The sequence below is a fragment of the Bos taurus genome, chromosome X (genome assembly GCF_002263795.3).
Source record: "Bos taurus isolate L1 Dominette 01449 registration number 42190680 breed Hereford chromosome X, ARS-UCD2.0, whole genome shotgun sequence".
NCBI classification, from domain to species: Eukaryota; Metazoa; Chordata; class Mammalia; order Artiodactyla; family Bovidae; genus Bos; species Bos taurus.
Window position 1 is genome coordinate 102,523,387 of NC_037357.1, and position 27,187 is coordinate 102,550,573.

The 27,187-nt window shown below is 42.5% G+C and overlaps 1 pseudogene; it reads left to right on the forward strand.

Annotated features, from left to right (window-relative positions):
• The first annotated feature begins 1,352 nt into the window (after nt 1-1,352).
• LOC100848635 (small ribosomal subunit protein eS1-like) lies at nt 1,353-26,414 on the forward strand (annotated as a pseudogene).
• Nucleotides 26,415-27,187: the final 773 nt, after the last annotated feature.

A 27,187-nucleotide genomic window follows, 5' to 3' on the forward strand; every position in this document is an offset into this window, starting at 1 on the left:
GGGTTTAAGGGCCCTGACTTGAAAACAGCTTTCTCAGGCACTGGTGACCCTGAGAAATAACAAAAACCCTGAGCCTCAAATTCTTCTATGTAAAAGAGGACTTATATTTGCTCATTGGGTGATTGGTGATAAAAAAGAAGATCTGGGTAAAACACATATCCCAGCCCTGTGTGACTAAACAGGAGCTTGGCACTGCTGTCCTTTTCAAGTTGTAGAAGAATGACGCAAATTTGGTGAGCACGGCGTCCTCTTTGCATCATTCAACTGGTCAAGGTAGGATTTAATTTTTATTTTCTTTAAAAAACACTTTTTCACTGAAGTATAGTTGATTTACAATGTTGTGTTAGTTTCCAGTGTACAGCAAAGTGATTGAGTTATACATATGTATGTATCTATTCTTTTTTAGATTCTTTCCCATTATAGTTTATTACAAGATATTGAGTATAGTTCCCTGTGCTATACAGTAGGTCCTTGTTGGTTATCTGTTTTGTTTTTAATTTATTTCTTTTTGATTTTTGGCTGTGCTGGATCTTTGTTGCAGCGTGGGCTTTTCTTTAGTTGTGGTGAGCAGCGGCTACTCTCCAGCTGCAGTGCACAGGCTTCTCATTGCGGTGGCTTTTCTTATTGCAGAGCGGTCTCTAGGCCCGGAGGCTTCAGTAGCTGAGGCCCTCGACCACAAGCTCAATTGTAGTGGTGCACGGGCTTAGTTGCTCCACACCATGGGGGATCCTACTGGATCAGGGGTTGAACCAGGGTCTCCTGCGTTGGCAGGTGGATTCCCAACCACTGGCCCTCTAGGGAAGCCTGGTTATCTATTTTATATATGTGCTGTGTGCTGTGCTTAGTCACTCAAGTATGTCTGACTCTCTGTGGTCCTTTGGACTGTAGCCTGCCAGGCTCCTTTGTCCATGATTCTCCAGGCAAGTATACTGGAGTGGGTTGCCATTTCCTTCTCCAGGGGATCTTCCTGACCCATGGATTGAACCAGCATCTCTTGTGTCTCCTGCATTGGCAGGAGGATCCTTTACCACTGTATTATATATAGTAGTGTGTATGTTTTAGTCCCAAACTCCTAGTTTATCCTTCCCCCTCTGTCCCCTTTAGTAACTGCAAGTTTGTTTCCTATGTCTGTGTGTGTATGGAGAGGACTGGGGAAAGCCAGTAGTTACGTTGAATGCCTCTCTCACCCCCCACCACCAGTAATAAGCACCCCAAGGGTCAAGCAGATTTGGGCTGACACCCTGATTCCCCTGACTCTGCTGAAAACCCACAGCATGTCTTTGAGGTATAGTTCTCTCTCTTGCTTGTTCAGTTCTGCTTCTGACAAAGTCAGAGCCGTTGGCCTGGTGGCCATGTGGGCAGCTTGCGGAGGCCACACTGTGGCTGGTCTCCCCACCTCAGTCCCCTTCCCCCTGATGGCATCCCAGGCTGCTCCGGGGGACTCATCCTGCCTCTCCTCTGCTGCTCCAAGCAGGTCAGTCTCTGGTACCTGGTTCTTCCCTTGTTCTCAGCTCAGCTTTCCTTTCTTCTCCTGTAGCTGCTCCCCCACCAAAGCAACTGGCCACATTCCTCAGGCCCTGAAGCCAATCTGTCTGTTTCTGTTTCCGGGGTTTCAAAGGATGACAAGAGCAAGGCCTCCGGTAATGGAAGAGCATCTCCTATCCTCTCTCATTTGACTCTTCCAACTGTTTTAATCGCACGGAGGCTTGGAGGGTGTTGTGGAGGCAGCACAGGGTGGTGGCTGACAGAGCAGGCTCTGGTGTCAGCAACTTTGGGTCCCATCCTGGCTCTCCTACCTATTAACTGAGTGACCTCGACCAAGTCACTCTTTGTTGCCATTTTTTCACCTTCACCGTAGAGATAATACCACTTACCTCTGGGGCTTATGAGGATAAAGTACTAAGATGACATGGCATATAAAAGGTGTTTAATGAATGGAGAAAATCACGTAAGAAGAGTTCAATTAGTGAAGAAAGTCATGGAAAGAGGGTTCAATGAATGAAGAAAATTCTGGTCACTCAAGTAGTGCCAGACTGCTCTTGCTGCCCCTTTAGACCCACACTTCCCACCCTGTTCTCATCCGCCTGACTTCTTGGGTTTGGCTGTTGGTGAGCCCCAGCAAGAACACAAAGGATGGAGGCAGAGTGAAGTCAGAGATCTATTTCCCTGATTCTGTTCCAGCAGAGTCACCTCACTGCCTGTGTTTCTTGTCAGGAGGTCACAGCTCTTCTTAAGGCAGCCCTCTCTATGGGACTTCTCCCTTTTGGGTTCCAATGACAAGTCTATCTCCTCCATCTTTGGAGGTAGGAGTGAACACAGTCTCAGGGTACTGCATTGACCCTAACTGGTGTAACTGGGAGCTTCCAGAATGACCTCCTTCTTGGTGGGCTCCTTACTTCTCAAAGGCTTGGCCCTTTAGGGTGTCTCTCCTCACAAGGTCTTGAGGAGATGATCCAATGAGATACTGTCTAGAGTATGTTGTTGACTGTAAAGCACTGGGATTACTTTAGGGCTTTATTTTTACTAGGAGGTGACCAAACCCTCGCAGGTGAAAAAATGACTGTAGGAAAAATATCTGGGAATCTGTGATGTTTACCTTGAGTGTGTGCGTGCTCAGTTGAATCAGTCGTGTCCAACTCTTTTGCGACCCCATGGACTGTAGCCCACCAGGCTCCTCTGTCCATGTGGATTCTCCAGGCAAGAATACTGGAGCAGGTTGCCATTTCCTTCTCCGGGGAATCTTCCCAACCCAGGCAGCAAACCTGCGGCTCCTGTATTGGCAGGTGGATTCTTTCCCACTGAGCCACCTGGGAAGCTGATGTTTCCCTATTTAGGTATTGGGATTATAATTTCAAAACTCAATATATCAAAATGGTACCTCCCTCCCCTCACTGAGAACCTGAGAAAGGAATGTTCTGAGGATCTTTGTTCTATGTAATGGGTCCCTATGGAGGCCTTTTATCTCTTCTGCCACATGATGTGAGGAATTTCAAGGCCTATCTCTTCTAAAGCCTAAAGCCTGCAGCCCCACAATCTCACTGAGGGCTCCACCTGCTCTGTTTTGGTCACCAACACATCTCTCTTTCCAAAAGGTGAGGCAGTTTGATCGACAAGCTAGATCTTCTTGGTCTGTGAATCTGGGGGGCTTTGCCTCATCTCTGAAGACAGTTTGCTACCATTTAATATGTACGTCAGACATTTCCATTTCTGACTTCTTTTTCCCTCAGGCTGTCTGACTGGCTCTGGGAGACATCTTAGGTATCTCACCCTTTTTGACACTGGCCCCAGGCCAGAATTCAACTTTTTTGACAACCCGGTCCCTGGAGCTAGCAGATATCTCTCAAGAAACATTTCTCTCCACTTTGCAACGAGATCAAGGGTTTCTGCAGTCTCCTCTCTTAACTGAATCCCACCCGCCTCTTCCTGACTGCCTTGGCCAACTTCCTCCCTATTTGTATTAATCAGTGTCCCCTCTGGTTAGGACTTTTCTAAGCTCCATGCCCTCCCCTTCTTCTCTGAAATTTCATCCTCTAGGACATGCTCCCACCCCATCGTCCAGCAGCCTCTCAGTCAGTAAATGTCATCGTTACCTTTACATCCCAGACTCATCTCAGTCATGATGAGAGATACAGCAGTGAGCCATCCTGAAGAGAGAGAGCTTAGTTCCCTGCCCAGGGATTGAATCTGGGTAGCCTGAATGAAAAACAGGAATCCTAGCTGCTAGACCACCAGGGGCTCGAGGCAAGAAGCAAAATGGCCCTGACTCTTTCCCCTCCTTTGAAAGCAAGAATGTTTCAAGGAGGTGAAAACTGGAAAAACAAGTATACAAAGTTTATTATTAGAGACTCAGTATAACACGTGGGCAGAGAAGGCAATGGCACCCCACTCCAGTACTCTTGCCTGGAAAACCCCATGGATGGAGGAGCCTGGTGGGCTGCCGTACGTGGAGTCGCTGAGAGTCGGACACGACTGAATCGACTTAGCAGCAGTAGCAGCATAACACGTGGGAGAGCACACAGAGAAATAGTTTATTTAAGACAGAAGCAAGGCAGAAATGCCCACCTAAGGAGAAAGGGTATGGGCATCTTCTCTAATGAGGAGCACTTTAAAGAGGTGATTTAAATCAGTAATAATTCATGCAGTGAATGAAGAGTCCTTCATCACATTGTGAGAAAGTAAAGTTACCTTGTGTCTGTGGCCACAGAATTTTGGCTAGAATTCTGAAGTGTTCTACGTGTCTAGGAGGTATGCTGCTGCTGCTAAGTCGCTTCAGTCGTGTCCGACTCAGTGCGACCCCATAGACGGCAGCCCACCAGGCTCCCCCGTCCCTGGGATTCTCCAGGCAAGAACACTGGAGTGGGTTGCCATTTCCTTCTCCAATGCAGGAAAGTGAAAAGTGAAAGTGAAGTCACTCAGTCGTGTCCGACCCTCAGCGACCCCATGGACTGCAGCCCACCAGGCTTCTCCATCCATGGGATTTTCCAGGCAAGAGTACTGGAGTGGGGTGCCATCGCCTTCTCCGAACATGATGGACTAGAAATGCTTAAAAAATAAGTCTAACCTTCAGCAGATGAATGGACAAAGAAAATGTAGTCTAACCATAAAATGAAATATTATTCAGCCATAAAAAGGAATGAAGGATACCTGCTACAATATGGATAAACCTTAGAAACAAGGATGCTGAGTGAAAGAAGCTAAACACGAAGAACCCATGTACTGTATGATTCCATTTATATGCAGTGTCCGAAACAGGCAAGTCTATAGAGACAGGAAGTAGATTAGTGGTTGCCTAGGACTGGAGGAGGGGGAAATTGGAATGGCTGTTTAGTGGGTAAGGGTTTTCTCTGGACGTGATGAAAATGTTTTGGAACTAGATAACGGTGATGGCTGCATAACACTGTGAGTGTACTCAGTGCTATCGAATTGTATACTTAAAGATAGTTTATTTTTTTCTTTCTTTTTAAAAAATATTTATTTGTGCCAAGTCTTAGTGGCACACAGGATCTTCAATCTTCTTTGCAGCACATGGGATCTTTAGTTGTGGCATGTGGGATCTAGTTCCCTGACCAGGGATTGAACTTGGGCCCCTTGTATTGAGAGTGCAGAGTCTTAGCCACTGGACCACCAAGGAAGTCCCTCACTTTCTTTTATGTGAATTTCACCTCAACAAAGCAAATATTAAAAAATCCTCAGAGGGACTAAATTTGCTGAACACATTTTCTTCACCACCAGAAAAAGTGGATTCTGGTGACTGTAGGATTCTTTATTTGAGAAAGGTGATGGATATGTAGGCAAAAATTTGGAGCAAGTGGCCTAGGCTATAGTACTCTGAGTACGGAGGATTTCTAGCCATGGGAATTGGAAGATGTGAGCCAGCAAAGTTGATTGAAGGTAGACGAGGATGGAGACAAAGATAGAGATGACAATGCTGAGAAAAGAAACCTGGGATGAACCACTTTAAAGGGTTTCTCGACAGAAATGCAGCCCTTTGTGGTGTTTAGGGAGCGTTTCTGAATACAAAGCGTGCGTGGGTGCTCAGTCGCTTCAGTCGTGTCCAACTCTGTGACTTCACAGACTGTAGCCCTCTAGGCTCCTCTGTCCCTGGGATTCTCCAGGCAAGAATACTGGAGTGGGTTGCCATGCCCTTCTTCAAGGGATTTTCCTGACCCAGGGATCAAACCCTGACTCTTAACATCTCCTGCACTGGCAGGTAGATTCTTTACCACTGAGCCACCAAGGAAGCCCTCTGAATACAATAGGTAACATTAATGAGTACAGCACTATGGAAACTGGTTCGAAGGCTTTTTTTAACTTCTTTTTTTCATTGAGCTATAATTGGTTTACAATAGTGTGTTAGTTTCAGGTGTACAGCCAAGTGAGTCAGTTACATATATATATTCTTTTTCAGGTTTTTGTCCATTATAGGTTATTACAAGATAGTGAATATTATTCCCTGTGTTATACAGTACATCTTTGTTGTTTATTGTATACATGGTGTTTTTTTTTTTTTTAAACTGAAGTATAGTTAATTTACAATGTTGTGTTAATTGGTTGGAAATCTCTTAAAAGAAAGACTTCTGAATCCAGGGAGACAAGGCCTTATAGTGGTTTGAATTGTGGTCCCCAAAAGATATGTTCATTTTCTAATCCCTGGAATCTGTGAATGTGACCTTATTTGGCAAAAGGCCTTTGCACATGAAATTAAGAATCTTAAGATGCAGAGATCTCCCTGGATTTTCTGGTGAGGGGGGAGTTAAATTCCAATAACATGTGTCCCTAGAAAAGAAAGGCAGAGAGAGATTTGAGACAGAAGAAAAGAAGACAGACACAGAGTTGAAGGTGTAGTAGTGGAGGGAGAGACTGGAATGACGTGGCCACAAGCCAAGGAAGGCCAGCAACCACCAGAGGCTTGAAAGTGTTTGGCCCTGCCTGTGGACACTTTGATTTTGACCTTCTGGCCTCCAGGCTGTGAGAGCATAAATTTCTGTTGTTTGAAGCCACCAAATTTGTGGTAATACGTTACAGAAGTCCCAGGAAACTAATTCAGGCCTCCAGTGGTAAACCCAACAAGTTGGAGAAAAAACTACACACAGGGTCAAGAGTTTGGATCCTTGGGAATCCCAGGAGTGGAGAAGATCCCCAGATCCCCTTTGTGTCTGTGAGGATGAGCTGAGGGTCACCTGGCTTGTATATTGGCCTCCGTGTGCACTCATGTGGCCGACAGCAAATGAGGCATTCACGGGCTAGCTGGCTCACAGCATTTTGTATTTTTTGACCTGTCAGCATTAACGCTGCAAGAATATAGGTAGGTGTTTGGGTCACAAGTAAGAGTGTGAAGACTTTAAAACAGCACTCAAAGAGAAAGCAATCTATATTTGCTTCGTGGAAATAAAATTTTACTGCTCTGTGAGCTCCGTTTATTAATTTAGAGTAGGGAGAGGAAATTGGCAAAGTCTGTCATCTTTTATTTGATCAAGTGACCAGCCACCTGAAGCGGACATGTTTTAAAGACACTGGGTGATAAATGTTCACTTGTGAAGATGGAAGGAGGGAGGGAGAGAGTTTGATTTTGAAAGAACAAAGCAGCCAAGTGTTTATTCATCATACATGCAGTGCTCCTAAGACAAGGATGTTGAATTTCAAAATTCTTATTGACAACTTTTAAAACTTCCTTTCTCTGATTGTTGCAGAGAGGGAGGTAGAATTGAGAGGAGAAAGGAGAGGATCTTTGACACACTTACCTATTTAACATTTAAAGCCTTGACTATACGCCTTAGCAGTACCAGGAGGCTGTTGGGTTTTACAATGTTTAAAATCCTTGGGCATTGTCTTTGCTTTTATTCACATGTAATTTCATACTTTGTGTTTAAAGACCTGGGTTTCCTAGGTAAGAATCACTCCCTTCTCTTTCAATTCACAGATGATAGTTACTTAGAGAATGGAGACTGGACTGATTATTTTCTTTTTTTTTTTAATATAAATTAATTTATTTTAGTTGGAGGCTAATTACAATATTGTATTGGTTTTGCCATACATCAACATGAATCCGCCACGGGTATACACGTGTTCCCCATCCTGAACCCCCTATATCCTAAAGAATTATGGTAAAACTTGACTGAAAATTTCTGGACTACAGAAACAACTTCTCTGCCAATCCCTTCCACTCTTCCATCTGTTTCATCTCATAAAAGCAAGATAAAGTTGTATTTTCTCAGTTGTTCCTTTTTATCATGTTTCTCACCTCAGTCTGTATTTAAGGGACACTATTATTATTATTTGTGTGTGTACGCATGCTCAGTCGTGTCCGACTCTTTGTGACCCCATGGACTGTAGCCCACCAGGCTCCTCTGTCCAAGGGATTTTCCAAGCAAGACTCCTGGAATGAGTTGCCATTTCCTACTCAAAGGGATCTTCCTGACCCAGGGATCAAACCCTCATCTCTTGTGTCTCCTGCTTTGGCAAATGGATTCTTTATCACTGTACCTCCTGGTTAGCCCATATATATTATATATTATATGTCAGATGTTATATTATATATCATATATATTACATTATATATTATGTGACTCCACAAGTCATTTAATAATGTCCCTTTCCCCCCTATACCTATGGGCCATAGAGATTCTAAACAGAAGGAGGTGGAATTCTGCCTTATAATCTGGAATATTTCTTTTCTTATGTTAGTTTTTGTTTGAAGTAAGGCAAAATCCATATTGTGTTGTCAAGATTTAGATGGGGAAGCAGAGCCACTGTGGATATTCTAAGAATGAATCCTTTTGCTGATGTGGGAGGCACGAGGGGAGTGAATGTCTAGAAGCGAGGAGTCAAAAGATCAGAGAGTCACTAGCCACTACCAGAAGCATTTGCAGAACTGGACACATCAGAGGTTTCGGGAAAGTTCAAGAAGCCAAGCGCATCCAGCTGTCCAAGTGCGGCGGTGAAGGGAGAGTTGGTGGAGAGGTTTATGGGAGGCTGAGGCCTCTGTGTAACTCCTGCCTGTGTGGGGCCACAGACAAGCCCCTGATGGAGGGCCTGAGTCAGCCGTTAGCTAGCCGGGCCAGTGGTAGGAAACGAGAGCTTGAGGTGGAACAGGGGAGAGTCGGATAAGCTAGCCTCTGCAGGGCACCTCTGTTTCTGTCCATCTCTACATCTGCTGGGGTGGGGGCTGCCAATGGTAGTGACTCCTTCTTGCCTTCTGCCTACAGTTAGTTCTCACACAAGTTCCACTTTTGGCAAACTCTAACCCGGAATCATACAAGAGAATGAACCTCTAGGAAACTATGGAGTCTCCTCTCTTAATCAAGCTGCTGCTGCTGCTGAGTCACTTCAGTCGTGTCCGACTCTGTGCGACCCCATAGACGGCAGCCCACCAGGATGCCCCATCCCTGGGATTCTCCAGGCAAGAACACTGGAGTGGGTTTCCATTTCCTTCTCCAATGCATGAAAGTGAAAAGTGAAAGGGAAGTTGCTCAGTCGTGTCCAACCCTTAGCGACCCCATGGACTGCAGCCTTCCTGGCTCCTCCATCCATGGGATTTTCCAGGCAGGAGTCCTGGAGTGGGGTGCCATTGCCTTATCCTCTTAATCAAGCTGCTATAGCACAATTCAGCCCAGCCCCCACTATCATGATAACTGAAATGACATCGAAACAAAAGCCACTTAAAAAAATTCAATAGATTAAAAATAATTTGAAGTATAGTTGATGTACACTGCTGTGTTACTTTCTGCTGTACAGCAGTGATTCAGTTATACATGTTTGTATTATATATATACTCTTTCTAAAATGTTCTTTTCCATTATGGTTTATTATAGGATATTGAAAGTGATATCCAATAGGACCTTGTTGTTCATCCATTCTATGTATAAAAGCTTACATCGGCTAACCCCAATCTCTCACTCCATCCCTCCTCCAACCCCCTCCCCCTTGGCAACCACCACTCTGTTCTCAAAGTCTGTGATTCTATTTTGGTTTCATGGATAGTTTCATTTGTATCCTCTTAGATTCCACATATAAATGATATCATTTATGTGATAAGTGTCTATTTATGATTTACTTCACTTAGTATTAATATGATAATCTCTAGTTACATCCGTGTTGCTCCAAATGGCGTTATTTCCTTCTTTTTTATGGCTGAGTAGTATTCCATTGTACATACCATATCTTCCTTATCCATTCATCTGTCGACAGACATTTAGGTTGCTTCCATGTCTCAAGTATTATGAATAGTTATGTTATGAACCTAAGGGTGCATGTTTCTTTTTGAATTTTAGTCTTGTGTAGATATTTGCATTTCTTTTCCATGGGGATGGTCTTGATCCCTGTCTCCCATACAATGTCACGAACCTCATTCCATAGCTCATCAGGCACTCTATCTATCAGATCTAGTCCCTTAAATCTATTTCTCACTTCCACTGTATAATCATAAGGGATTTGATTTAGGTCATACCTGAATGATCTAGTGGTTTTCCCTACTTTCTTCTATTTCAGTCTGAATTTGGCAATAAGGGGCTCATGATCTGAGCCACAGTCAGCTCCTGGTCTTGTTTTTGCTGACTGTATAGAGCTTCTCCATCTTTGGCTGCAAAGAATATAATCAATCTGATTTTGGTGTTGACCATCTGGTGATGTCCATGTGTAGAGTCTTCTCTTGTGTTGTTGGAAAAGGGTGTTTGCTATGACCAGTGCGTTCTCTTGGCAAAACTCTATTAGCCTTTGCCCTGCTTCATTCCATATTCCAAGGCCAAATTTGCCTGTTACTCCAGGTGTTTCTTGACTTCCTACTTTTGCATTCCAGTCCCCTGTAATGAAAAGGACATCTTTTTTGGGTGTTAGTTCTAAAAGGTCTTGTAGGTCTTCATAGAACCGTTCAACTTCAGCTTCTTCAGCGTTACTGGTTGGGGCATAGACTTGGATTACTGTGATATTGAATGGTTTGCCTTGGAAATGAACAGAGATCATTGTAGCGTCAAGGATTACAGAATGATATGGGTGCCATTTTTAGATATGGTGGTCAAGGAAGGCTTCTTTTATTTATTTTTATTTTTTGGCTGCATTGTGTCTCCATTGCTGCACACAAGCTTTCTCTAGTTGCGGTGAGCAGGGGCTACTCTGCAGTTGCAGTGCGTGGGCTTCTCATTTCAGTGGCTTCTCTTGTTGCAGGGCCTGGACTCTAGAGTGCACAGGCTCAGAAGTTGTGGTGCTTGGGCTTAGTTGCTCTGTGGCATGTGGGATCTTCCCAGACTAGGGATCGAACCATGTCCCCTGAATTGGCAGATGAATTCTCAACCACTGGACCCCAGGGAAGTCCAAGGAAGGCCTCTTTGAGGTGGTGCTATTGGCTCAGTGACATGATTGAATGGAGGGAGGCAACTATGCTGATATCTCTGGGAGCAGAACATTTCAGGAGGGGGACAAACACGTGCACAGGCCCCCCAAATGAGAAAGAGCTTCTTTAGTCAAGGGACAGTAGGGACACCAGTGTGGCTGTACTGCAGTGAGCAAGAGGGGAAGGTGGTGTATGTGAGGTTGGAGAAGGAGACAGGTAATGGACCACATTCACTTTTGATTTGAGACAAGTCAGATGGGAAGCAGTTAGAAAGCTTTGAACTGGAGTGTCACATTTGCTGGCTTAAATATTAAAGGGCTATTCATGGAGAATAAATCACAGAAGGGCAAAAAAGGAAACAGGCCTTGTAGGATCTCTTGCAGTGGTCCATAAAAGAAGGAGGCTATCAGGAGGCTGGGACCAGGGGAGGTTAGTGGTAGAGTTGGTGAGAGGTAGTCAGAGCCAGTATATACTCTGAAGAAAGAGCTGATAGGATTTGCTACCAGGCCAAATGTGAGGTGCTGATAGAAAGACAAGGGTCAAGGATGACTTCAAAGTTTTGGCCTGAGCAAGTGGATACATGGAGCTGCCACTTCCTGAGATGGGGACTACCAGGCAAGGAACGAGTTTGGGAGGAATGCAGAATTTAGTTTGTCAATGATTAAGTTTGAGATGCATATTAACCATCCAAGTGAGGATGTGAAGTAGACAATTGGACATATGAGTCTGGAGGTCGGGGCAGAAGATGTAAATTCAAGAGTCATTAGTGTAGAGATGATATTTAAAGCCGTTAGACTGGATGAGATCACCCAGGAGTGAATAAAAATAGAGGAGAGGTCTAGGGACTTCCCTTGTGGTTCAGTGGTTAAGAATCTGCCTTGCAATGCAGGGGATGGGGATGTAGATCCTACATGCTGTGGAGCAGCTGAAGTCCATGTGCCATGACTAGAGAATTCGTGGACCACAACAGACTCATATGAGACAATGAGACACTGTCTCGTATGAGACAGTGAAAAGCCCAAGTGCCACAGCTAAGACCTGATGCAGTGAAATAAACAGATATTTTAAAAAGAGGTCTAAAGTCTGGATCCTGGGACACGTCAAAGTTTACAAGTCAGGGAGAGGTCAATGAACCAGTTAAGGGGCCGAGAAGGAGTGGCCAGTGAAGAAAGAAGAAGACCAGGAGAATATCGTGTCCTGGAAGCCAAATGAAGGAAATATCATGAGGAGGAAGTAGTTGCTTGCGGTGTGGGAGGAGGTAAATAAAAAAGTAAGAAGCATTTGAAATTTCAGGGCTTACTGGGGTGAGGAGGTGGGGAGTTTAGGTACAGAGAAAGAGAAGACATGAAGTCAATGGAGACAGCTGAAGGTCTCAAGAACGTGGCAAGACATCACGGTCCATAAAGGCATGTCATCAATGAGAAGTCCCCATGTGGTGGAGAATGGCCAGTGACTTCCTAGGGACAGTAATACCTGGTATGAATTTGAAGTTATTTCCTGCTGTGTTGTGATAGACTTTCATTTCCTCCAAACCTCCACATAACTCTGCTATCTTTGGGTGGCATGCAGTAGCGGCATTTTGACCAGATGTAGGAAGAACGACGGTCATGTTGAGAGGCTGCAGCTGCCCAAGAAGGTGAAATACATGGGATAAACAGGAAAAACAGCGTGAGAGGTGACCAGGAGAAACAGAACCCTCTGAGGCCCTTTGGAGATCTTGGAATAGCCACTGGACTTCTCTTGGTTTGTGGGATGGAGTCATTCGCATTTTATTTAGATATTAAAGGGAAAGATGAACTGTGCATGCTGGAGGACCTGGGGTCACCTGGGTAGCAAATATAAACTGAAAAGTGTGCAAGGACATATGTACGGGCAGGTCCTTAGAAGCATTTTTTTTTTTTTTAATACTAATAAAGATTGGGAGACAGCTTGGATGTCTAACAGCGAGAGAGTGATTAAGTAGGTTAATAATGCTTCTTTTTAATGGAGACATTAGAAATGATGACAAGGGCACATATTTGTTGAATGAGAGAAGCAGGTTTCAAAACAGCATGCTTAATGGGATCTTCCTTATGTAGGTAATATGTGCATATCTATATGTGTACAAGGAGAAACATTAAAACCATATTAACTAATGTATTTATGGCTTCCTGGTGGCTTAGCAGTAAAGAATCTGCCTGCAACGCAGGAGATGCAGGTAATGTGGGTTCAATCCCTGGGTAGGGAATACCCTTGGAGGAGGAAATGGCAACCCATTCTAGTATTCTTGCCTGCAGAATCCCATGGACAGAGGAACCTAGCAGGCTAAGTCTGCTGCTGCTGCTGCTGCTAAGTCACTTCAGTCGTGTCCGACTCTGTGCGACCCTGTAGATGGAAGCCCACCAGACTCCCCCGTCTCTGGGATTCTCCAGGCAAGAACACTGGAGTGGGTTGCCATTTCCTTCTCCAATGCATGAAAGTGGAAAGTGAAAGGGAAGTCTCTCAGTCGTGTCCGACTCTTAGTGACCTCATGGACTGAAGCCTACCAGGCTCCTCCATCCATGGGATTTTCCAGGCAAGAGTACTGGAGTGGGGTGCCATTGCCTTCTCCGAGGCTAAGTCTATGGGATTACAAAAGAGTCAGACATGACTGAGACTAAGCACAGTACAGTACACGGTACAACCAATGTATTTGAAATGGTGGTACCTGAGTGGTGGAATTATGGGTGACTTTTTTTTTTCTCCTTTGTACTTGTCTGCATTTTCTAAAAAAATTTTTTTTTACAGAGAATATCACTTTTATGATTAGAGAAAGCAGCCAGCGTTTAAAGAAGAATCACTGATGTATGACTTGGCTATTCATGAGCACTGTCTCTACCCTTCTTGATTATGTATTAGTTAATTGCAAAGAGATTCAGAGAGTTTCCAGGTTCAAAATTCACCAGTGGATAACACAGGCGTGTGTAACCGAAACGACTCTGGAGACAGTTGGATATGTTCTGAGCTCTTGTGGTAGATCTGTTCTAGGAGAAAAAATGATTGCCAAGGCAGAGAGATTAGTCTCCAGGTTACTGCTTACTATTTTCTGGTTTGGATCTAAGACCAAAAGACTGCAGGAGACTTTCTGGCTTCACTATGGAGTGTGGAGAAGGCAGTTGTGTGGTTATCCTGATGCTAGATAGCATGCTTCAGAGATGGACGTCCCTGCTCCCTTCATCTCCTTGCAGAGCCCAGCTAGACAGCTAGTTCCCTTTAGGTGTGCAGCATCAATCTTGATGTTTGTGCAAAGCAATCCTGGCAAGCTGGTACAGCATGGTTCATTGCTCCAGGTGTGCACAACAAAATCATCAATCATTAACATAAAAAGCCTTCCCAGGGCTATTTTCCCAGGTACTGAGCAACGGTTGATCATGGCTCTAGGTTCTCTTGGAGACCTGCTTGGAGTAAGTGAGCAATCAAACGTGCGGTATTACTCTTTGCTACCCTCCTATTTTCCAGGTTTGCACCAGAGAAGGGCAGCTACTTAGTCTCTCAGATTCCCAAGTTCACGACTCCCAGGGAAAGGCTGTGATCCATTCATCTTGGGTTGGGTGCCCACTGCTGGGCCAGTCAAGTGATAGTATGTGTGCATGTGTGTGTGTCCATGTGCCAATCTCTGAGGAATTAAAATGAAAGCTGCCTGTTGGAGGTTGGGTTTTCCAGGAAGCTGATTCTGAGATGGAGTTTAATGTGTAGAATAATTAAGAAGTGCTCTTGGCAATTAGGCAAGCAAAAGAAATAAAACGGTATCCAAAATGAAAAGAAAGAAGTAAAATTGTCTTTCTGTGTAGATGATATGATCTTATATATAGAAAAGCAGGATGACAGTATACAGCTTCGATGTACTCCTTTCCCAATTTTGTACCAGGTCTGGTTCTGTTGCTTCTTGACCTGCATACAGGTTTCTCAGGAGGCAGGTAAGATGGTCTGGTACTCCCATCTCTTTAAGAATTTTCCACAGTTTGTTTTTTGTGATCCATACAGTCAAAGGCTTTAGCATAATCAATGAAGCGGAAGTACATGTTTTTATGGAATTCCCTTGCTTTCTCCAGGATCCAGTGAATATTGGCAATTCGATCTCTGGCTCCTCTGCCTTTTCTAAACCCAGCCTGAACATCTGGAAGTTCTCGGTTCATGTACTGCTGAAGCCTAGCTTGAAGGATTTTGAGCATAATCTTGCTAGCATGTGAAATGAGTGCAATTGTATGGTAGTTTGAACATTCTTTGGCATTGCCTTTCTTTGGGATTGGAATGAAAACTGACCTTTTTCAGTCCTGTGGCCACTGCTGAGTTTTCCAAATTTGCTGGCATATTGAGTGCTGCACTTTTAGGATCTTTTAGGATCATCTTTTAGGATTTTAAATAGCTCAGCTGGAATTCCATAGCCTCCACTTGCTTTGTTCATAGTGATATTTTCTTTTCTTCTTTTTAAAAATTTATTTGTTTGCTGTACTGGCTCTTCACTGCTGAATGTAGAGTCTTGGTTGAAGCATGTAAGATCTAGTTCCCCTACCAGGGATCAAACCTGTATCCTCTGCATTGCGAATGTGGAGTCTTAGCCACTGGACCACCAGGGAAGTCCAGTAGTGATGTTTTCTAATGCCCACTTGACTTCACACTCCAGGACGTCTGGCTCTGGGTGACTGATCACACCATTGTGGTTATCTGGGTCATTAAGACCTTTTTTGTGCAGTTCTCTGTGTATTCTTTCCACCTCTTCTTAATCTTTCCTGCTTCTGTTAGGTCTTTCCGTTTCTGTCCTTTATTGTGCCCATTCTTACAGGAAATAGTCCCTTGATATCTCTAACTTTCTTGAAGAGATCTCTAGTCTTTCCCATTCATTGTTTTCCCCTACTTCCTTGCATTGATCACTGAGGAAGGCTTTCTTATCTCTCCTTGCTATTTTTTGGAACTCTGAATTCAAATGAGTATATCTTTCCTTTTCTTCTTTGCCTTTACCTTCTCTTCCTTTCTCAGCTATTTGTAAGGCCTCCTCAGACAACCGTTTTGCCTTTTTGCATTTCTTTTTCTTGGGGATGGTCTGATCACTTCCTCCTGTACAATGTCACAAACCTCTGTCCACAGTTCTTTGGGCACTCTGTCTATCAGATCTAATCCCTTGACTCTGTTTGTCACTTCCCCTGCATAATCGTAAGGGATTTGATTTAGGTCATACCTGAATGGCCTGGTGTTTTTCCCTACTTTCTTCAATTGAGGTCTGAATTTTGCAATAAGGAGTTCATGATCTGAGCCACAGTCAGCTCTAGGTAATGTTTTTGCTGACTGTATAGAGCTTCTCCATCTTTTGCTACAAAGAATATAATCAATCTGATTTTAGTATTGACCATCTAGTAATATCCATGTGTAGAGTCATCTCTTGTGTTGTTGGAAGAGGGTGTTTGCTGTGACCAACTTGTTCTCTTGACAAAACAATGTTAGCTCTTGCCCTGCTTTATTTTGTACTCCAAGGCCAAACTTGCCTGGTTATCTCTTGACTTCCTACTTTTGCATTCCAATCCGCTATGATGAAAAAGACATCTGTGTGTGTGTGTGTGTGTGTGTTAGTTCTAGAAGGTGTTGTAGATCTTTGTAGAACCAGTCAACTTCAGCTTCTTTGGCATTAACGGTTGGGGCATAGACTTAGATTACTGTATGTTGAATGGTTTGCCTTGGAAACGAACAGAGAGTTTGAGCAAGCTCCAGGAATTGGTGATGGACAGGGAAGCCTGGCGTGCTGCAGTCCATGGGGTTGCAAAGAGATGGACACGACTGAGCAACTGAACAGAACTGAACTGAAAATGATAAAACTCCTGGTGAAAAGCACAGGGAGAAAAGATCCTTGACACTGGTCTTGGCAGCAGTTTCTTGGATATGATACCAAAAGCACAGGCAACAAAGTAAAAACAAACAGGTGAGACTACAGCTACCTAAAAACCTTTGGTGCAGCCAAAGAAATGAACCATAAAATGAAAAGGCAACCTATAGAATGGAATAAAATACTTGCAAATCATAGGTCTGTTAGGGGTTAATATCTAAAATATATAAAGAACTCACAACTCAGTAGCAAAAAAAAAAAAGTCCAATTGAAAAATGGGCAAAGGACCTGAATAGATACTTTTTTGGAAGAAGGTATAAAAATGCCCACCAGACGTAAGAAAAGGTGCCTGACATCATTAGTTATCAGGGAAATGTAAATACAAATCACAATGAGATATCACCTCACACCCATTAGAATGGCTATTATCAAGAAAACAAGAGATAAGAGTTGGAGGATTGGAGCAAAAGGAACCCTCATGTACTGTTGATCGGAATGTAAATTGGTACAGCCATTTTGAAAAACACTATAGTGGGTCTTCACAAAACTAAAAATAGAACTTCCCAGCAGTCCCACTTCCATATCTCAAAAAGATATCTACTCTCTTCTGTTCGTTGCAGCCTTATTCATAGTAGCCAAGATATGGAAACAACTGAAGTATCCATTAAAGGATGAACATAAAGATGTGAGATACACACACACACATACACACACACATACACACACACACACACATGTTATTCAGTCATGAGAAAAAAAGGAAATCTTGTCCTTTGTGAAACTTGTTTTAACCTTGAGGGCATTATGCTATGTGAAATAAGTCAGAGAAAAACAAGGACTACGTGTGTATGTGAAACAAGTCAGAGAAAAACAAGGACTACCTGGTGTCACTAACCTGTGGAATCTAAGAAAGCTGAACTAAGAGAAACAGAGTTACCAGGGGCTGGGGATTGGAGAAATGGGAAGATGCTAGTCAAAGGGTATAAACGTCCAGTTATAAGAATAACAAGTTCTGGGGATCTAATGGGAAATAATAGCTAATAATACTGTATCATATATTTGAATGTTGCTAAGAGAATAGATCTTAAATGTTTTCACCACAATAAAGAAATGATTATATGGTAGTAATCATTTTGCAAAATTTCAAATATATAAAATAAACACAGTGTACACCTTAAATTACACAATGTTATTTGTCAGCTATATCTCAATAAAGATGGGGGACAAAGTGCTCTTGAAATCAACACCTGTAGAATAGAGGGGAAGAAAGCAGGACTGAGCAGACGGAGAAGTTAAGCTTGGATGCAAGCCTGGTGACAGACTTGGCTGACCCTATGGGGAGCTGGAGTTAGAGTAGTCCTGCAGAGTTGTCCAGAGGTGTGTGGAAATGACCAGAACTTTATACACCTGCACGGATCATTGGATGTGGGCTGCCTGGTGGTTCTCTGCAGTTGAGGCAGACCCTGGAGGACTGACATCTAAGAGCTGTCTGCTGACCATACACTTGAAGTTGGACATCAAGAAGGAAGAGCTGGGTAGTGCATTGTAGTATCCACCACAATGCCTACTTAGAGGGATAAACAAAAATAAATACAGTTCTAGGGCATTTGAATCATAATACCATATGTACTCCAGAAAGATGGTATTGATTATATTCAATTTCAACCTGTTATTCCAGAACTCTTACAACTCAGCCTTAAAAAGACAAAAAACTCAATTAAAAATGAGCGAAGGATTTTAATAGACTTTTTGCCAAAGACAATGTACAAATGGCTAATAAGCACATGAAAAGATGCTTAATATCATTGTTCTGAGGGAAATGTGAATCAAAACCACAATGAGTACCATTTCATGCTCACTAGGATGGCTATAAGAAAAATGGCAGACAGTAACAAATGCTGGAAACAATGTGAATAAATAGGAACCCTACTGGTGGTAGGTAAGAAACAATGGGACCATAACTTTGGAGAACAGTTTGTTAGTTTCTTAAAAAGTTGAATATAAATTTATCATATGACTCAGCCAATCCACTCTTAGGGATCTACACAAGAGAAATGAATGCTTATGTTCATACAAAGACTTGTATGTAGATATTCACAAAATGTGGTGTATCCATACGGTAGAATATTATTTTGCTATAAAAAAGAATGAAGTATTGATGCATGCTATAACACACATGAACCTTGCCAACATCATGGTAAATGAAAGAAGTCAGACTCGAAAGAACATATATTGTACAATTCCATTTATATGAAAAGTCCAGAAGAGGGAAATTTGTAGAGACAGTTGTTGCCTGGGGTTGGGATGATACAAATGTTCTAAAGTTGTATTGTGGTGATGGCTGCACAGCTTGATCAGATGGCTATAAATCATTGGATTGCATTTTTAAAAATAGGGTGAATTTTATGGTAGTAAGTTATGCCACAATAAAGTTGTTTTAAAATTTTCAACTGTATCTAGAGTATTTAATAAAATCCTAGAAAACTACAATCATTGCTTCTCAGCCTTTTGGCTAAGATCAAGTATGCCTACGGTCCATGGGATCACAGAGAGTCGGACACGACTGGGTGATTAACATTTAAGTGCAATAAAACTACAATTAAAGGGAGATCTAAAATTAATGTAAGATACCTCATTCAACCAATCTTTACTTCTAAAGCACGTTAGACATTTCATACTCTAACTCAGAACGCTTTCTTGGCATAGAAGAGGTAGCACAGCAGATAATTTTCTTTCAGGGCAGTGAAGTAGATCTAGAATTAATCAGTGTCAGTAGATAAAAGCGGTGTTCAATTTTAAAAAAAGTTCAGTAGGTAATACACAGAAATGTTTACTTGTATCAGCCATTTAATAATACCTATGTGAAGAATTAATTTCCTGTTACCAACACAAAATTAATACAATTCATCATTACAATGGGTGAGAACAGCTATGTGAGCCCAGACACCCTCAGATTTGTGAGTAAAATATTTTATTGGTTTTAGGTCACCATTTTTGGGTGATTTGTTATGCAATAATTTTTAAAATATCTATTTTTGTTTATTTATTTTTGGCTGTGCTGGGTCTTTGTTGCTGCGAGGAGGCTTTCTCCGGTTGCGGCAAGCAGGGGCTACTTTCTAGCTGAGGTGCTCAGGTTTCTCTTTGTAGTGGCTTCTCTTGTCGCGAAGCACGGGCTCTAGAGTGTGTGGGCTCAGTAGTTGTGGCCCACGGGTTTAGTTGCCCTACAGCATGTGGGATTTTCCCAGACCAGGGATCTAACCTGTGTCCCCTGCATTGGCAGGTGGATTCTTAACCACTGGACCACCAGGGATTCTTAACCACTGGAGCACCAGGGAAGTCCCGTATCAGTTGATACCCTGAACATGCCCCAAACTCTGCAACAAGAGGAGCCCTCAGGGAGACAGGCATCTTCTCTCCACCGATGCCTCCATTGCTCTCAGTGGCTTCACCATTCTCTTAGTTGCCTAGGTTTGAAACTACAAAGTCATTCTCTGCGTATTTTCCCTCATCCCTCAGGACTGGTCACTTGCCAAGTCTTGTCTGTTTCACATTGCTTGCCTCTGTTTCCTCCCTTCAGGCTCCCTGTCATTATCCTGCTTTCTCTCTTGCCTAGATTATCACAGTAGTCTCCTAAGGTCTCTCTCTGCCTCTAGGCTCTCTCATTCCAATCCTCTGGCCTCTAAACAACCTAATCTCTAGCATTCAAAGTCTTACTGACCTCCAGTCTCACTGTCATTATCCTGTTTTGCTTCTTGCCGAGATGATTACAGTAGTCTCCTAAGTTCTCTCTCTGCCTCCAGGATCTCTCATTCCAATCCTCTGGCCTCTAAACTTTTATAAGTTCCCATAGCCCGAATGCTAGCATTCAAGGTCTTTCCTCAGTTGACCCATACCTTCTTGGTGATGGTTTACTGGACATGTCAACTTGGCTGGCTCAAGGGGTGCCAAGATATTTGGTCAAACTATTCTGAGTGTTTCTGTAAGGGTGTTTTTGGATAAGGTTAACATTTAAATTGGTGGACTTTGAGTAAAGCAGATTGCCCTCCCTAATGTAGATGGGCCTCGTCTAATCATTAGGAGGTATGACTAGAGCAAAAAGACCAGCCTCCCCCAAGCAAGAGAGAATTATCTAGTAGATTGCCTTCAGACCTCACCTGCAACATTGGTCTTCCTGGCTCTACAGTAGCTGGTCTTCAGACTAGAACTGCACTACCAGCTCTCCCGAGTCTCTAGCCTACACGCCTTTGGACTTGAACTGTAGCATCAGTTCTCCTGGGTCTCCAACTTTCCAGCCCATCCTGTAGATTTTGGACTTGCCAGCCTCCATAATCATGTGGGGCTTCCCAGGTGGCTCAGTGGTAAAGAATCCACCTGCCAATGCAGGATACACAGGAGAGGTGTGTTCGATCCCTGGGTTGAGAAGATCTCTAGGAGAAGGGAATGGCAACCCACTCCAGTATTCTTATCTGGAGAATCCCATGGACAGAGGAGCCTGGTGGGCTACAGTCCCTGGGATCACAAAGAGTTAGACATGACTTAGCAACTGAGCACTCACCCATAATCATATGAGCCAACTCCTGATAATAAATCTCTTTCAATACATACACATATCCTATTGGTTGTCTCTGGAGAACTCTGGTTAATGGTTAATACACTTACTAACCTTGTGTCCCACTAAGCCCCTTTTCGTACTTGACCCTCCATTTAAATTGAACTGCCCCCTGCCCGGTGTGTTGCTCTGGGTGTTTTATCTTCAGGCCTAGCTCACATTGCTCCACCTCTGCTCCCATCTTCACTGATGACATTAAAAAATGTCACCTTTGCCATGAGATCTTTCCTGACCATCTCTGAACCTCTCTAGCACATCGTCTATAATCTTGTGTAATACACTAGCTCATATTACCTGTGTGTTGCAGTCCATGGGGTCACAAAGAGTAGGACGTGACTGAGCGACTGAACAACAACCACCATCACATATTATGGGTTTTTTTTGCGGAGCACATCTTATCTTATTGATTATATCATGAGCAGCTTGAGGGGCAAAAAATCTGTTCTTTTTCTCATACATGCAACTGCCTGCTTGACATTTCTTAGATATGGCAAAGTTGCTTCAAAGATAACGTGTCCAAATCTGGACTCGTGACTCTTCCCCTGTACCTGATCCTGCCTTGTTCTCTGTTTCCGTGAGTTCAGAGTCACAGTTAAGATACTCTAGAAAACAGACTTTTGAGACTGATTCACTTAGCTTAGCTTAGCACATTCAGGAAACTTACTGGGAAGTTCTCAAGAAATCAATACTTTTGGGGAGTGAGTGAAGTCTGATTGGGCAGAGGGAGAAGTTGGGTTTGGAAGCAGTTGTAACAAAGGTCTCAGTGGATCCCATGGGGAGGTCTGGAGCAGGAATTAACCTGTGGTGATGCCCTGAATTGGGGCAAGTGGGCCAGGTCTTTATATTCCCCAGTCAACGGATCTGGGGCTTTTGTTCTAGCAAGAGGACAAAGTAGTAAGCAAAAAATACAAGAAGTAAATTCTAGAGTATTTTAGCAGGTAAAAAGCATAATAGAAAAAGTGAAAAAGGACGATAAAAAGGATCAAGAGTTGAGGAGTGTGGATTGCAATTTATAATAGGGTGGTCAGGGTAGGCCTCCCTGACTAAAACAAAGCCTTAATGGTGAGAAGTTAGTGTTGCAGATACACCAGGAAAGAGAGGCCCAGGCACCATTGTTTGTGTTTTACAATGAGCATTTATTGCTTTTGTTAATAATAGCTCCTTCTCAGAGGTAATCATTATTTTGACTTTTATCACAGTCCTTTGGGCTTCCCTGGTGGCTCAGATGGTAAAGAATCTGCCTGCAATTCAGGAGACCAGCGTTTGACCCTTGGGTCGGGAAGATCCCCTGGAGAAGGGAATGGCAACCCACTCCAGTATTCTTGCCTGGAGAATCCCATGGACAGATGAGCCTGATGGGCTGCAGTCCATGGGGTCTCAAGGAGTCGGACACAACTGAGTGACTAACACTTTAACTTTCACACAATCTTTTAGTTTTGTCTTTTCTTGAATGGGTCATACAGTATGTATTCTTGTGTCTGGCTTCTTTCATTCGTCATGATGTCCGTGATATTCATCCAGGTTAGTGTGTATCTTAGTCATTTGTTCTTTTTTGTGGCTGTATATTGTTCTGTTGTATGAATATACCACCCATGTATTTATCTTTCTCCTGTTGATAGACATTTTGATTGTTGCCAATGTTGACTAGTATGAACAGTGCTGCTGTGAATATTCTTATACACGTATTTTGGTGAACATATGCACTGATTTTTCTTAGGTATGTATTCAGGAGTGGAATTGCTGGGTCATAAGGTGGGCGTATGTTTAATTTTAGTAGCCATTGTAAAACAATTTTCCAAAGCGGTTGTATCAAATTATATTCCCACAAACTATATATATATATAATTTATTTTGTTTATTGAGATATATTTGACATAAAACATTGTGTAAGTTCAAAGTGTATGACATATAGATGGATATATTTACATTACAGTATGATTGCCATTGTAGCATTAGTTAACACCTCTATCGTATCACATAATCATTTCTTCAGTGTTTGGAACAATTAAGATCTAGTCTCTTAGTAAGGTTAATGTTTATAATACGATTTTGGGTGTCTATAATCACTGTACTGTGTATTAGTCTCCAGGACTTATTTATCTACTACTTGCAAATTTATACCCTTAAACATCTCTCCTATTCCCCCACCCTCGGCCCCTGGCAACCACCATTCTATCCTCTGCTTCTACAAGCTTATTTATTTTAATTTTTTTAGATTTTACATATAAGTGACTTTAGGACTAGTAGCACTTTATATACTTTAGTGTGAAGTAAATCTATCACTGTATTCAGTGTGAAGAAGCCTGAGGAATACCTTCACCAATTTATTTTGTAATATAATTTTCCTTTTTGGGTATATCCAAAGAGATAGATGGTAAAACAGACATCTAAGTCCGAAAGAACTCTTTCAATATATTTGAAATAAAAATTTGAAGTACCCCAAAACACACATTTGTGTCCACACATATTCAGATTCAGAGGAACTGCACATGATCCTTCATTTCCCAATAAGACAAAAAAAAAAGTGCCCAATCAACTCATTGAAATCCACCGCAGAGAGTGTAATACTGAAGCTTCATCTGCGGGGCCTTTAAGGCACTGCCCGAAGAGGGGTTGGCAGGTGGATGGCTGGGCCTGTAAAGACTGACCAAAGTCACTGACAAGTGCTTGGTGAAGGTCAGTGGTCAAGTTACCTTGCCAGCTCCTAACCTAGTTTGTTTCTAGGCTTCAGGCCCCTGCTTCCACCCTGGAAGAGCTTCTGTTGTGACCTCATGACAACATCCAGCTTGACCTTACCCCCTGCCAGTGCCCCACTCCCAAGGTCTGAGGCAGCCCAGTGCTCTGTCTTACCATCTTACCACCAACTAAGATCAGCCCCCCGACTCTCTTTCTGTCTTTCTTCAAGAATCAGATACCTCAGGGACTTTGCTGGTGGTACAGTGGATAAGAATCTGCCTGCCAATGCAGGGGACACAGGTTCCATCCCTGGTCTTGGAGGATTCCACATGCTCTGGAGCACCTAAGCCTAAGCACCTAAGCACCTAAGCTACTGAAGCCTGTGTGCCTAGAGCCTGTGCTCTGCAACGAGAAGCCTGCACACTGCAGCTAGAGTAGCCCCTGCCTGCCACAACTAGAGAAAGACCGCATGTAGCAACAAAGCCCCAGTGCAACTAAAAAAGGAAAATAATCAGATACCTCAGCAACTTCTCTCAAAAATCCCTAAAGCATTGACCGTATTTCTCAAACTCAGGACCCAGCATGTAAAGTCACCATTTGGTCAGGATCTGATAAGGGAGTCTTACATCAAAGTCTTATCCAAAGACAGGGTATTGGATGTGGAATTCAATTCCAGTTGGCTCCCATGACTAGACAGTGGAGATTTAACCTTAATTTGATCAGCTGTTCTTTGGTATATTAAAAAAAAATCAAGAATAATGTTCATTTAGTTTTACATAAGCACTAAGGGCCTTTCCTGCATTCTGATCAAGTTCTCAGAACTGTTATTAGGATTTAAATTGGATTCACAGATACAACATTTGGAGAATTTTTTTCTCACTGAGATTTAGTATATTATTTATTGCCTGACCCATATGATTCCAAAGTATTTAAAATGTATAAATTATTTATGATCCAGATGGTGATCTGATACTACTCTGCATCTCAAAATGTTCTGGGCTTTTGCTGCATGCACAGACATTCAATTACAAAATTCAGGTGGGTCTTTCAGTGCTGGTGTGGTGTTGCTGCTTAGTCACTAAGTCATGTCTGATTCTCTTGCAATCCTGTGGACTGTAGCCCGCCAGGCTCCTCTGTCCATGGAATTTCCCAGGCAAGAATACTGGAGTAGGTTGTTATTTCCCTCTCCAGGGGATCTTTCCCAACCCAGGGGTCAAACCCATGTCTCCTGGATTGGCAGGTGAATTCTTTACCACTGAGCCACCAGGGGAGCCCATGTGATCATCCAAGTAATTGTTGATTATAAATAAATACTCCAGTTTTCAGCAACCCTTTCCACCCTTGGTTTTCACTGCTTAGAATGAAAAACTATTCTGTGGGAGCTACCAAATTAAGGAAAAGGGAGGAAAATTCCACTTTTTTTGTCTTGTCAGAGAGGGGAAATTTTTAAAGCCAAATTAAAAATTTCTAAGTTTTAAAACAAGAGGCTGTGAGTAGGCTATTAATTTTCCCCTATATTTTCCTATATATATATATATATAAAAGGATGGGTCTCAAATACATCAGGAAGAGGGTAGAACAAGTCAGGGAGAATCTCAAATAGATAGGGGAAAATCAAAAACATGTCAGGATAGGGAAGTCAGAGTCTCAAAATGAATGAAGTGCTCTGAGCAGCAGTGCCTTGACGGTTGGCAGGAACAGGTACCTAATGAAAGGTGGCAAAAAGGAAAGCAAGAAGAAAGTGGTTGATCCAGTTCCTTAGAAAGACTGTTATGATGTGAAAGCACAGTTATGTTCAGTACAAGAAATATTGGAAAAACACTAGTCATGAGAACTCAAGAATTCAAATTATATCATGTTTTTGAAATGAGCCTTGTTGATCTGTAGGATGATGAAGTTGCATTTAGAATACTCAAGCTAATTACTGAGGCTATTCGGGGCAAAGCTACCTAACTTTATGGCATGGAGTTTACCTATGACAAAATGTGCTCCATGGTTCAAAAAATGGCACCCTGTGATTGAAGCTCATGTCAGTGTCAAGACTACTGAAAGTTAATTGGTTTGTCTATTTTATTTAAAAAATGCAACAATTATATTTGGAAGATCTCTTACACTCAGCAGCAACAGGTCTGCCAAATCCAGAAGATGATGATGAAAATCATGACCCTAGAGTTATAGACAAATAACTTGAAAGAAGTGGTCAATAAATTGATTCCAGACAATACTGGAAAACACACAGATGAGATTTGCCAAAGTACTTATCCACTCCATGATGTCATTGTTAGAGAAGTAAGGGTACTAAAGAATCCCAAGTTTGAATTGGGAAAACTCATGGGGCTTCATGAGGTGACGGTAGTAGTTCTGGAAAGCTATCAAGGATGAGACAGGTACTAAAGTTGAATAGGCTGATGGATATGAGTCCAGTCCAAGAATCAGTTAAAAAAATTCAGACTTTTAATGGTGACAAATAAAAAGTTTTATTTGTGACAAAGAAGGATCTCAAACATGTCAAAAAGTGTCTCAGTCTGATAGGAAGACTTAAGTAGTAAGGAGGAACCTCAAACACCTCAGAAAAGGTCTCAAGCAAGAGTGGAGCGTTGTTTAATTTCCTCTTATTTGTGAGTTTTCTAAATTTCTTTCACTTATTAATTTCTAATATTCTGCTGTGATTAGAGAACATACTTCCTATTATTTCAGTCCTTCTAAATTGATTGACATTTGTATTATGGCCTAACATATGGTCTTGGAGAATGTTTCTGTGCACTCTCCATTTCTGATAGAGTTGAAGTCTCCAACTATGATAGTGGACTCATCTATATCTCTTTGCAATTTTATTAATTTTGGACTCACATAGTTTAACCCTCTGTTGTTAGGCACATACACATTAATGATTGTTATGTCTTTTTGCGGAACTGACCCCTTTATCATTGTGTAATGCCCTTCTTTATCTTCGATAATGTTCCTTGCTTTGAAGTTTGTTCTGTCTAAAATTAATATAGTGATTTTGACTTAATTTTGATTGCTATTGTTATTTAGTGGCTAAGTCATGTCTGACTCTTTTGTGACCCCATGGACTGTAGCCCTCCAGGCTCCTCTGTCCATGGGATTTCCCAAGCAAGAATACTAGAGTGGGTTGCCATTTCCTTTTCCAGGAGATCTTCCTGACCCAGGGATTGAACCCCCATCTCCTGCATTGGCAGCGGATTCTTTACCACTGAGCCCCAAGGGAAGCCCGTATCTAAGC